Consider the following 11528-nt stretch of genomic DNA (forward strand, 5'->3'; position numbering starts at 1 on the left):
AGTTTGTTGTCTCCTGTCTTCCGCTCGCATTGTGACTGTGTCACTCCAGTTTTTAAATTGTCCGCCGATGTCAAAGAACTAATTCAATCGGATTAACTGGTGAGCGTCCACAAAGACACAGGAGAATTGGAGCCAAATGTGGGTGGACCAGTCGGATTTCTCATGATCCTACTGCTGCCGTTACCTCGTCAGTTATTAATCAGATTAGTTATCAGATTATTCAATTACTTGATTAATCTGATAACTCCAGAAATCAGATAATGATCCGACTTTCACGGTCAGGTAAACTGGCTCACGGACACCAGCGATCACAGTGGAAAAGCACAAAACAGGAATTGAGTTTCTCTATTTTACATGAAAGATGCTCATTTTAGGAACCGGGTTAAATAAGAAATAATTGGTAATATGGAGCCTCAACGTTTTAACAAGATAAGGGTGTGAATGTGAAAAATGCGTGGCGGTGTTTTACGCACGCTGCAGTGGCATTGTAGAGTGACAATGAAGGTAGAAAAGCGAACATGATTGAGTGGGACATTTTGTCAGCGGCAGACGTGAGCTGGAGCTTGATCGTGTGTGTGTGTGTGTGTGTGTGTGTGTGTGTGTGTGTGTGTGTGTGTGTGTGTGTGTGTGTGTGTGTCACCATGGACCTCTCCTTCAGCTCTTTATTGGTGCTCTAAAGCAGAAATCTCTGTTCTATCCTGACTGTGTACGTGAGAGTAAGAAATGATGGTGACGACATTATCAACGTTCTTTCTTGCCGTTTCAAACTCATGGTGACATCATGAGTCCATTGGTTTGTTTCTTGCTCTTTTTCAGTTGGCTTCCTTTGCATTATCTCTGCAAACTTTGAATCACACCTCTCAGCCTCCCTGGGAAAGTCTCGTAGCATCCGCCATAGGAACGTTCCATGAGTACGGGGTCCGATGTTTAAGGCTGTTTGGTCTCCAGCAGGTCTGTCCTTTCTCACCGGTTCTGTTCATAGCTTTTGTGGACAGAATTTCTGTGTGTGGCCAGGGAACTGGAGGGAGCCCACTTTGGTAACCACAGGATTTCATGTCTGATTTTGCAGATGATCCTATTCTGTTGAGCTGAGACGAGAGTTTGAATCATCCCTCTTCTATCTGCTCCTTTCTCCTCAGGATGGTTTTCCTCTTAATAACCTCTATGAGGCGGTGAGTTGCGTTCCTGTTACATGTACCTATTACATGGTATGGCAGGGCAAATACTCAAGTTCAACCTGTGGCTGTAGGTCATGTTCTTTTTCTTCTTTTCCAGATATTTTTTCCTAATATAATAACACCCGAAGAAAAGCTTGGATGTAGTGAGAAAAGATGGATGATGCAATATTCTGCAAATCCAATAATGTATGTTTTGGTAAAATGTGTCGCTAGCCCTCCTTCCCTCTGAACTTTTGTGAAGCATTTATTACTTTACACAAACAGGATTGGCCAAGGGTTGCAGAGAAACCTTGGAGGCTTTGCGGTAAAGAGTGATGAGTGATCCGCTCTGTGTTACGGCCTTGAATGGGTTGAGGAGGAGTTGAGCATGTGAACTTTTGAACAGCTATTTACATTTAACAACCAAGCGAAGCCGTCCGTTTTTGCAGGGCACAGCTCGGTGCTTCAGCACCTCCAGCAAGCAGCACAGCGCCGCTTGCCTCAGCTCTGAACATCCCTTTCTCTGCTTTTCACTCAAAAAGAGGTTAGTGGCTCTGTAGCATTCTTGAGGAGTATGGAAAAATATGTTAAACCCCCCCCCCCTCCTCCTCAGAGCATGCTGGGTGGTGGTGCTCATGCGGGACAATCCTCATGTTGACAGGTGGATGGATGATGGGATGATGGGAAATTTTGCAAATTCAATAGATGGGCAAATTACTGCAGTGTGTATGCAGATGTGAGCGGCTGCAGTGTGGTGCAATTTGTCCGGATCATTCTGGCATATCCATCCACTTATATCCACGCCAGTTCATCACGCCACAGCTCAGCAGCGTCAAAGACATGTGGGAGATGCAGGATTATGTGTTCTAAAGCAACGATCATGTTTTTCTGGGTGGCCTCCCCACAATGTTGGGAATTTTTCTCTTTTTTTGGGGGGGGGGGGTTAAAGTGAGCATAAATCATTCGATTATTTTAATGGATTTTGTCATAGACAAAGTCCTTTTTTTGTTCTAAATGGTCCCACTTAGGCACCAGATTTGAAAGGATTACAGCGTAAAATGGATTAAAGGCCTTTTGTGACAACAAATGAAACTTCATGCATGACTGTTGGAACACAACTTTTCCATGTCTCTGCTCATGTACACACACGGGCCCTGAGGAGAGAACAGCCCAGCTGCAGAACGCACTGAGAAACAGAATGTTGAATTTTTTTTAGAGCACAGATGGCTGTCAAGAATACTCACTCCCCCAAAATGACACCGTTTTAATTAATCTCACTCACAGGGTGACTGAACTCACTCCTCAGGCTCCTCTGCTGTATTCTGAGGCCAATAGTGACTTGTGGAGTTTAATGTGATTAGCAAAAGAGGGAATCCTTCAGTTTAAGTGTGAATGGTACCAGTTAACTCAAACTGAATCATTTGTAGAATGTTGACATTGGCTTTTTTTTGCTAACCTGTTGTGTTTTCTTCACAAAGGTAACCGAGACCCATCCAGATGGATCTGATTTAAAGGGATTTTTGATTGAGCAGAAGGTGTTAAGTATATTGTTTTGTCTGCCAGGTTTGGGAATTCTTTAGTTTGATTATATATTAGGGCACAGGGGCTACAGCAAACGTCTGCTGCATGTAAATGCAGAACATCACTATAAATTCATTTGATTTTTCCACTTAATATACTGGTTCCTTTATCTGCACAAATCCCACATTCTAGGCTAATGTTAAAAGCCACATCTCCTTTTTATAGCTTGAATAAATGCAATTTATTTCAGATTTGACGTTTTTACAGAAGTTAAACCTTAAGCCAAATCACGAATTTGGTGTTTCTGCCGTTAGTGTGTGTGAGGATATATGGGAGTTGATTAAGGGAGCTGGAAGCTATTATGCTAAAATCCAACCATAGAAGCTTACGAAGCCTTGTTTCCGCCCTTCACTCCTCTTCATTCCTCATCCCTGAGCATCTGTTTGCATCCCCTCTTGCATGCAGTCGCTCCATCTCTTTATTTTTTTGTGTTCCCTGGTTACCATGTGGGCTCAGTGTGAAAGATGTGTTTGTTTGTCTCCTCTGGCAATTTTCCCCCCCTCACACACAGTCGAACACAGCCTCAGACAGACACATGCACTTGTGTGTGTGTGTGTGTTCACTGGTGCCAGGAGATTTGGACAGATTTTTATGTAACTCGGATTCAATCAAATTCAGGAAGTGTAGATAAAATTATTTTATCTACTCTACTGCTATAAACACACTCTTTTTTGGCAAAATCACACTCCACGCAAGCTTTTGATGCTTATATGAAGCAGCATATGCAGGAATATATGTGCAGCTCTCTCTATTGACATTACACAATTTGGAAAATCAGCTCATGATAGCATTTTTCCTTGTGGAATATTAAAATTGTACATGGATGCATGCCAATGTTTGACCATGTGACACTGCTGTACAAAATACAATTAAAACAAATACCATTGCGCCATGTCACAGCAGTAAAAATTGACTTCCTGTGTAACAGCAGAACCCCTTATTACTGTTCCAACTGTGCACACACACACATATGCAAACACACACCCGGGGTGACTGATTATAGCTTTAATCAGCTGATGAGCTGGAGCTATTTCCCCGGCTTCAGGAACAAGAAAGCAGATGTTAAATGAGAGATTAGCCACTGACTCCATCCCTCTCCCTCATCTGGTCCTTTGTCCTCCCTGTTGACTCACCTTCATGTAAGGCTGCATAATGGAACTGCTCCAGATATTCAGAAAGACGACAGTTCTTAACATTTTCCCGTGCGGTACAAAGCGCTACTTCAGATTGGCATTGTACTCTTCAATCATGCTGTTTTTGTTTGGTTTTTATGTTACTTACTGTAACAAATTGGATTATTTGATTGATTGATTGATTTTTTTTGTAATCAGACATAAGAAGGTATATTGTCTTCATCACCTGCTGTGTGTTCTGGTTTGATTGTGGGCAGGCTCATTTTCTGCTTGGTGAAACAGGAGCATTATGGACCAAGGAGCCTGTTTTTCACAGGATTCCAGATCAATGATTGTTTTTATTTGATTGAGTTTAATGGGGTACTCTGCCCTGATTGGCATTGTCCTTATTGTGGAATTAATCTTCCTGGGCATGCAATCAGAGCCAACACCTCAGCAAATCTAGTAGAAATCCACGCGTCATATACATACGGGAAAGACTTTATTTGCAGTTTCCAGGACAACGCACCAAAAAGAAAACAGTGAGTCCTTGAAAGCGACTTAAATGGCTATCAGTGTGTTGGAATAGTTTAAAAGATGAGAGCTCATAAAAAAACAACACAAAATGGATTGGTGCAAGGCATTTCCAAAACGTACAGTCTAGTTCAACATTGATCTATGAATGTACTAATGGGGTTTTTTTGTTGTTTTTTTGTCAGTTAAGGTGTGATTGAAGTGTAGAGATGCAGACATTTATCATTCGGGAATAGCAGCCATTTTAACCTCAATTGTCAGACTTAAAGGGAAAACTGACAGTTATTTTGATGACCAAGTCAGATTTTAGTGTCCTAAAGAAAATCAAGTAATTACAGCGTCTACAAAATAGTGTTGTTTAGTTTTATACTGGCCTTCTTGACGTGAACGGACACAGCGTGTTCTTGGAGACAGGAACTCAAAAATAGTCACGCAGTTTCTACAACTATTGTTCTAACTGTTGGAATTGTGACTGTTGCGTTTGTCACTGTTCATATGTCACCTCCTCATGTGCAACACTCACCAGAAACTCCCAGCATTATCCAAAAGAGCCCGATGTGCTATTTTCCCCCACACCTAACTGGAGGAGGCATGCAATGACATATTGTGCAACCTGCCTTCCTCTGGAAGCTGCTGGACACGCTCCACTGGTTGGAAACAATATGGCAGGCGCCACAGAGAGCCCAACAGGGGTACTTCAGGGACCAGTCTCATCGTGGGTACCACTGAGGACAGCGTGGACAGCTACATTGATCTGGGAATCCACACTGACAAAACGCTAGAGAGGTCCAGAATGCTGGGTTCTTTAATTCTTTAATACAATCATTCTGTAGATGTACAGAATTGGCCGGAAGAAGACGGCAGAGCCCAGCAGCCCCTGTGGCAGAGAAAAGTGTATCGAGAAAGGGCAGCAAATAACATTAATGGTCCCCTCCTTAGGGCTATAATCTATTGAATTAAACAAATAGCTGTAAAATATTTAACTAGTTAGTTGACAGCCAGTGAAGGGAAAATCCATCCCCATCACTGTAGCTGGGTATGAGAATCCTGGTTATTTTGAAGGTTACCGAGAAATTCTGTCCTGTTTTTTGTTTGGATTGGCTGACGTCGGGGGGACTCTCCTGTGGCTGATATACAAACCAAGACAGGCACCGTGTGCCACCATAAAATGGCTCAAGCAGGTACTTCAAGTGATGGAGAGAGACTGGTCTGAGCTGGAGGCCCACGATAACATAAAAGCAAACATACGACCCACACACACACACACTGAGTAATGTGTTCCTGAGACTAGTCAGAATTTTCCCCAACCAGGCAGCTACCCATCAAAGAGGAACTGTCAGCTCACATTGAATGCATTATTAATCATTGACTTCCATCTTCTCCTTGTCCCACTCTGACCCACCATCAAAAGGCAGGACACAATTCTCTGGATCTGTATATACTGTATGTCTAAAGTACAAAAACCCAATGTTGTCCATTCAAGCTTGGCAAGTGTCTCTGTGTGAACGGATATAGGAGATTAGTATGTTGTGTGCTTAACCTCATTCTGTCTTTATCTTTCTGCCTCTGTCTTAGTCCCTTTGTCCTGTCTGCTTAAACTCCAGATTGACAGCTGAAGCATAAATGTAATACTGCCTCACTTTAAGCTTCGGCTAATGAGATGTTGGTGGAAAACTTCTTATTTCTGAAAGATCCTAGTAAAATGAGCTGCTCATCATTGTTGGGGGGATGCAAGGTAAAACATTGTCTTCTCCAGTTATAGGTTTCCAGTCATTTCTGATATTGAAGTGTGCAATAATTTGGGACCCACCATGCAGTTCATGGCTTGTTGACAGATTAATGAAGACTGAACCAAACCTATGATTCTGCCACGGCTCTTTAAGATTTAAACGTGATGTGTGCATTTTACATATCCATTACTTTCTCTCAGCAGAAAGCTTAATGTATCGCTGATACATGCTAACACATAAAAACTAATTTACAGGTAATATGTCTGTCAAATGTTTAATCCAATCAGCTCCCAGCTTGAAATTGCAATGTCAATAACGTACTTTTACAGAAACCCAGAGCATGACGCCCCCAACAAGCAACAGTGGCAGGAGAAAAAACCTTTTAACAGGAAGAAACCTTGAACAGGACCAGGCTCGTACAGAGGTGGGGCCCTCCTGACAATGGCTGACCTTAAAGAGGAGAGACCAGACCCATACATCTATTATGTTAATGTGAACAGGATGTCCCAAAGCTTTCTGAACTGGAGGTATAAAAGAGAAGCCAAAAGACCACATGGAAGCAGGAGCAGACTTGAAAGATTGTCCCTGGTATCTTCTGTAATAGGTGCATTGACCAATGCTGATCCAGGTTCCTCTTCCTAGGCTGTTATGAGTTGCAGTATCAGGAGAGTGCGCTTTTTTTTGTTATCGTGACAGAACAGCCTCACACAGTGGTGCTACAGAAGGGAAAAGTAACACTCCAATCAGTAATTGATAATCAGTAAGCCGGTCATTCATCCCTCCAGGATCCTCTGACTTTATCGAGGGTTTTATTAAATCTTTGATCATGCTGAGTGTTTGACGTGCATTATCAGCAGCAGAAGGTGACACAGCTTTGGCTCGGGAGGTCATCCGGTACTCCTCGAACTGACTCCACCAATCCTCAGCCCCTCGCTGATGGCACTGACAATATTCGGAGCTCTAAGAGAACAACCACTATCCTCTCAAACCGGTGCATGTCACATACAGTGCAAGGTACTTTACTGAGCGCTAAAAGCTGATGGGAAAACAAATTAAGGAGATCAAAAAATGGCACAGCTTGTTTTCTCCTTAACTTTACGTTGTCACAAAGCTTGGCGGGTGAGCACCTGCAGGGCGAGGTGGGTCACTATAAATGAGCACCCATCCACACTGCTACAACAGGCTGAAATGAAGATAACGCACGGTGACATGAAACCGGTCACGATTGCAGAAAATAGCTTGTAGCCGTAATAGCTCAAAAGCATTTAGTGAGCAACACATAGAGGTTAAAGATGCAGTTTACCTCATCATGCCATTATTGTCAATAACCAAGCAGGAGAGCGGCAGTTTCACAGACGACTCGTAGCTGCTTTATAGTCAGAGGAATAGAGTAAAGAGCACAGGATCCTGCCTGGGGACAAATAAAAGGCACTTATGATGAATCTAGGGCTATTCCTCGTAACAGGCCGCAAAACCAATTTTAAAGGTCCACCTTAGCTCCATGATACATCAGCTTAATTTGACGTAACCAGTTTAAAGTGTCAATGTGGCAAAGTGATGGACGAGGCCATCAGGACATGGCAGGTGAAGTCCTGAGGTACGTTTGTCTCACCTGTACCTGCCGGGAAGACTGCTGCCCACTGCATCTGAAGGAAGTTGTTCTTTTTCCGAGGAATAATCATCCCACCGTATCCGAATGCTTCTGATGAGTTTAAACTGTCAGTATTTATGGAAATTTATGGAGCACTTTCTCCCTGCCCACACTTTAATATCAATTTTGCTTAGTGAACTGAGGTAATATAATCCGTTTGGCTCCAAAAAGCCATCCAGTTGGGATTTTTTTTTTTTTTTTTTTTTAAGAAACGATACAGCCGAGTGAACACAGATTAGTCAAAATAAAGAATTTAAGAAAGGATGGTTTGATTCCTTAAATAAGTTTCCCCTAATGTGATCTAAGCATGTTAAAACCGCTGAAGAATATAAAGGAAGCTTGCAAGAGCACGTGTGCAGATTGTTGTGTTGGGTTCTGGGTCCCTTTGGGTCTCATAGTTCTCTGTGCCAGCAGCTGCAATAGGACACTTAAATTATTCAGGCCATAAACACGCATAATCTCCATTTGCAGGGCGTCTGTGTTGAAGGCGTTTTAATTGATGCATCCACATGGGACACAAGTCCTTTCTGCCTCCTGTGCCTCCATGTTACTTTCAGCTGGATAACGTGACTTCTATTCCTTTATTAGGTCTGTCAGGTAAGTATTATGGTCTGGATGGCTGTGCTGCTACACCCGCGGACTTGTCATGCTTTCCTGCTTGTTTCTCTTGTCTTATAGATTTCTACAATCCTGTGAGCTGCTGTATAAATATATCATGATGGCTGCTGTTCAGGGACAAGTCATCCCGTCATGTTTTTTTAATAAGCATTATACTCGTATTATCATGATACTTGTCAAAACCCATGTTTAATAAAGGTCTCTGAGCTTCAAACTTATTTTACTTGAAATCTGAATGGAAACCGTATTTTTTGATGTTTGGTTGATCTTCATTTGGGCTTCAATCCTTTAGAAAATGAACTCTTGTTCAAATTTGAATCAACTCCATTTGAACGCCGAGAATTTCGCTCCGCTTGAAAGCCTTGTATTCTCTCCGTCGGTGCTTTCGCCTGCCTGACAGTTTACTGCCACAATTGCAGCTGAAAAGGTATTTGTGAATTTCTACAGGCACGCCGTCAACGCCTCTTTCTCGTTTGTGAGTCTCATTACATTTCAGCTTGTGTTTTCACCCAGAGCTGTTTCATCATCTGTCCAAACTTCCGTCTTTGAAGACATTTTAGTTCTATTTTTTTTATTATACATTTTTAACAAGAATTAACTCATCCCTGACAGGCTTCCTGGTTGGGCACATTCTGGAGGCTTAAACCGAACTTCCTGTGTCCACAATGATATTGTTCAATCATCCGTGTGGTTTTACTGCCTAGCTGTCGTGTCTGATGTTCCTTTAAACATGATTGCTGTACCTACATTAATTACATGGTCACCTGTTTCTGTTTATAATACAAAATAAGATGAAACAGCATTAAGCAGTTACGCTGCACGTAAATGAAACAAATGGACAGAAAAACTAATTTAACCCCAACTATGAAGTCCACATTAAAACATCTCTCCTTTATCGGGCCTATTGCTGCACTCTTTTATCTTGAAAGGGTATGTATGGTTTTGTAATAATTCCACACGCGTCACCGTGTCTTCATCCTTGATTGGTATATTGTTAACTGTATTTAAGAAAGGCCTTTGTCGGCAAAGGGGTTGTAAAATTCTCTGTATTCCCTGTTAAGCTGTTAGAGGATGCTTCTATCAGGTAAGATTGCCATCCCACTGGGAAGCTGTCAGCAGGAAGCCAAATTTTAAGTAAAATAGCTGTAATCTCGCTCCAGTGGCTGAAGCCCGGCAGTTGCATGTTGCTCATGTTGCTTTTGTGATTTGGACTTATTCAGGGAGGCTTTGCAGGTACAGTATATAAAAGTGGGGTAAAAACTAGGTCTGTCTGTGTGTTCTTGTACTTGCTACATATTGGTCATTTTGGGAAGTGTGTTCAGTTAGAATTGAAGGGTTGAAGTTAGAATTGGGTTTTCATTCTGGTTTGGGTCAGGGATTTAGTTTTGGTACATGGGATTAGGGTTTGGAGCTGGGTAATGCATGATGTCTATGAAAGCCCCAACAAAGATAGAAGTACAACGATGTGTGTTTGTGGGGGGACTAAATTCTTCTATGTTTGATGATCTATTGTGAGTAGCTGATCCAAATATAAAGGACAAGGTCAGCTGAAGGTGCTGCAGGTCAACACAAAGTCCTTTGAATTTAGTAGATGCTTTTAATGCAATGTACATGCAGATTTGATCACAGCCCTGCATAAAGAAACTAAGGAAGGATCTCTCCCCTGGGCCTCTTCCCACGACAGCGCAGTGAGTCAGCGGGCTACAAAGAAAATCCTTGACAGAATGTTGCTCAACATACAGCGAAACCCCTTCCTGGTGTCGCTGCACCAGTGCTCAGGTAGGTGGGATGGAAATGAAACAAGGGAAACAAAAACTTTCTTTCTGTGGGGACGGGGGTTACTCATCGCTGATTACATTTCCCCCCTTCCCCATAGCTCAAGCGGTTAGCTTTAAGAGATTGAGTGAAAGCTGCTGTCAACTTCAGGTGGTCGGTTGGTGGAACACTCCCTGCTGGAGTCCACACCAAATGTAAAAGCCATCTGCTCCGTACATTTGAAAATCACTTCCTCTTTAAATGGGCTGCATTAATACACGCCACAGCTTTCTGGATGGTGAGAGGAAATGTCATTTGTGATGCATCCAATAAACCAAAACAAAGACAATGGAGTAGAAAAAAATGCGAGCGAGGGTTATCTCAGTGCCAGCGTCCCACTTCCTGCACCCGCAAATGTTTGTATGTTTACGAGAATGCTTCCTGCTTTGGGGCAAAAAACAATCAACGGCTGAGACGTGCATTTATTTTTTATGTCCAGTGTAGATCTCTAAATGTTCACACTTCCTTTCATATCTATGGCAGCTGACCAGCCTTTGTGCGTCAGAAACAGCCGCTCTGCTGTTATTCCAGCGTACGCATCGAGACCTCCGTGACGCTGGGATGCATTTCATTCGTGGACATTCTTGCCAACTGCTTCCATCTGTTTGCCATCTGCCACTCATGGGGTCATTTTTCCCACTTACACCGGTCGCTGATCCTTATGTAAAATATGCCACAGAGGAAATTAATTGGATAGTCAGAGATTTGATCTGGATCTTTGATTAATTTGACTGAAATGGCTGAAGCAGGGTTTTAGTGCTCTGGAGCGAGTGACGCTTTAAGCTGTTGGACAATAAAGAGGCATTTAAGGTAATAATTGGTCAGTTTCTTGTTCATCTGTAGGCAGAGACACTCGCTCCAATATCAACACAGCCTGTTTTATATTGTATTTTGCTTGATTTGCGGCTAGAAAATACTGCTATGCTAATAATGCAGGACATATTATACCTGGAAGCCCTTGTTCCTGTTGGTAACTGGACATTCTGTGCACAGTCTCCTCATTAGTGCATGCATGGAGGTGTGCTGAACCTGCATCTCCCAATCAGAATGTTTGCCGTCATTACCTGTTCGAAGAGATCCGCTCCTGGGCAATTTGGGAGTTTAATAACCTGCTGAGGGGAGAAATGTGTGAGAATTCTATCCAAAACAAACACATTCAAACATTGCAGGGTACAGCTCCTCGCCCAGTTGTGAGGAGCTGTGTCATGGCATCATCCAGCCAGCATTTGCTCCACTGAGGTGCCAGTTTTTAAAGGTAATGAGAGACTTTCTGATTGATCTCTGCATCCTTGGCCAGACGCACGTATGAATTTACTAAGGCTGCACGGCT

At 42.6% G+C, this 11528-nt stretch overlaps 1 long non-coding RNA gene across 1 annotated transcript; it reads left to right on the top strand.

The window, feature by feature from the left end:
• The first annotated feature begins 1085 nt into the window (after positions 1–1085).
• LOC130534011 (uncharacterized) lies at positions 1086–8693 on the top strand. The gene is made up of 6 exons (XR_008952775.1): positions 1086–1172; positions 1607–1701; positions 2636–2692; positions 6444–6641; positions 8237–8362; positions 8444–8693. It is a non-coding gene; the product is annotated as an uncharacterized LOC130534011 (long non-coding RNA).
• The last annotated feature ends 2835 nt before the right edge of the window (positions 8694–11528 follow it).

The sequence above is a fragment of the Takifugu flavidus genome, chromosome 11 (assembly GCF_003711565.1).
Source record: "Takifugu flavidus isolate HTHZ2018 chromosome 11, ASM371156v2, whole genome shotgun sequence".
Classification (NCBI taxonomy): domain Eukaryota; kingdom Metazoa; phylum Chordata; class Actinopteri; order Tetraodontiformes; family Tetraodontidae; genus Takifugu; species Takifugu flavidus.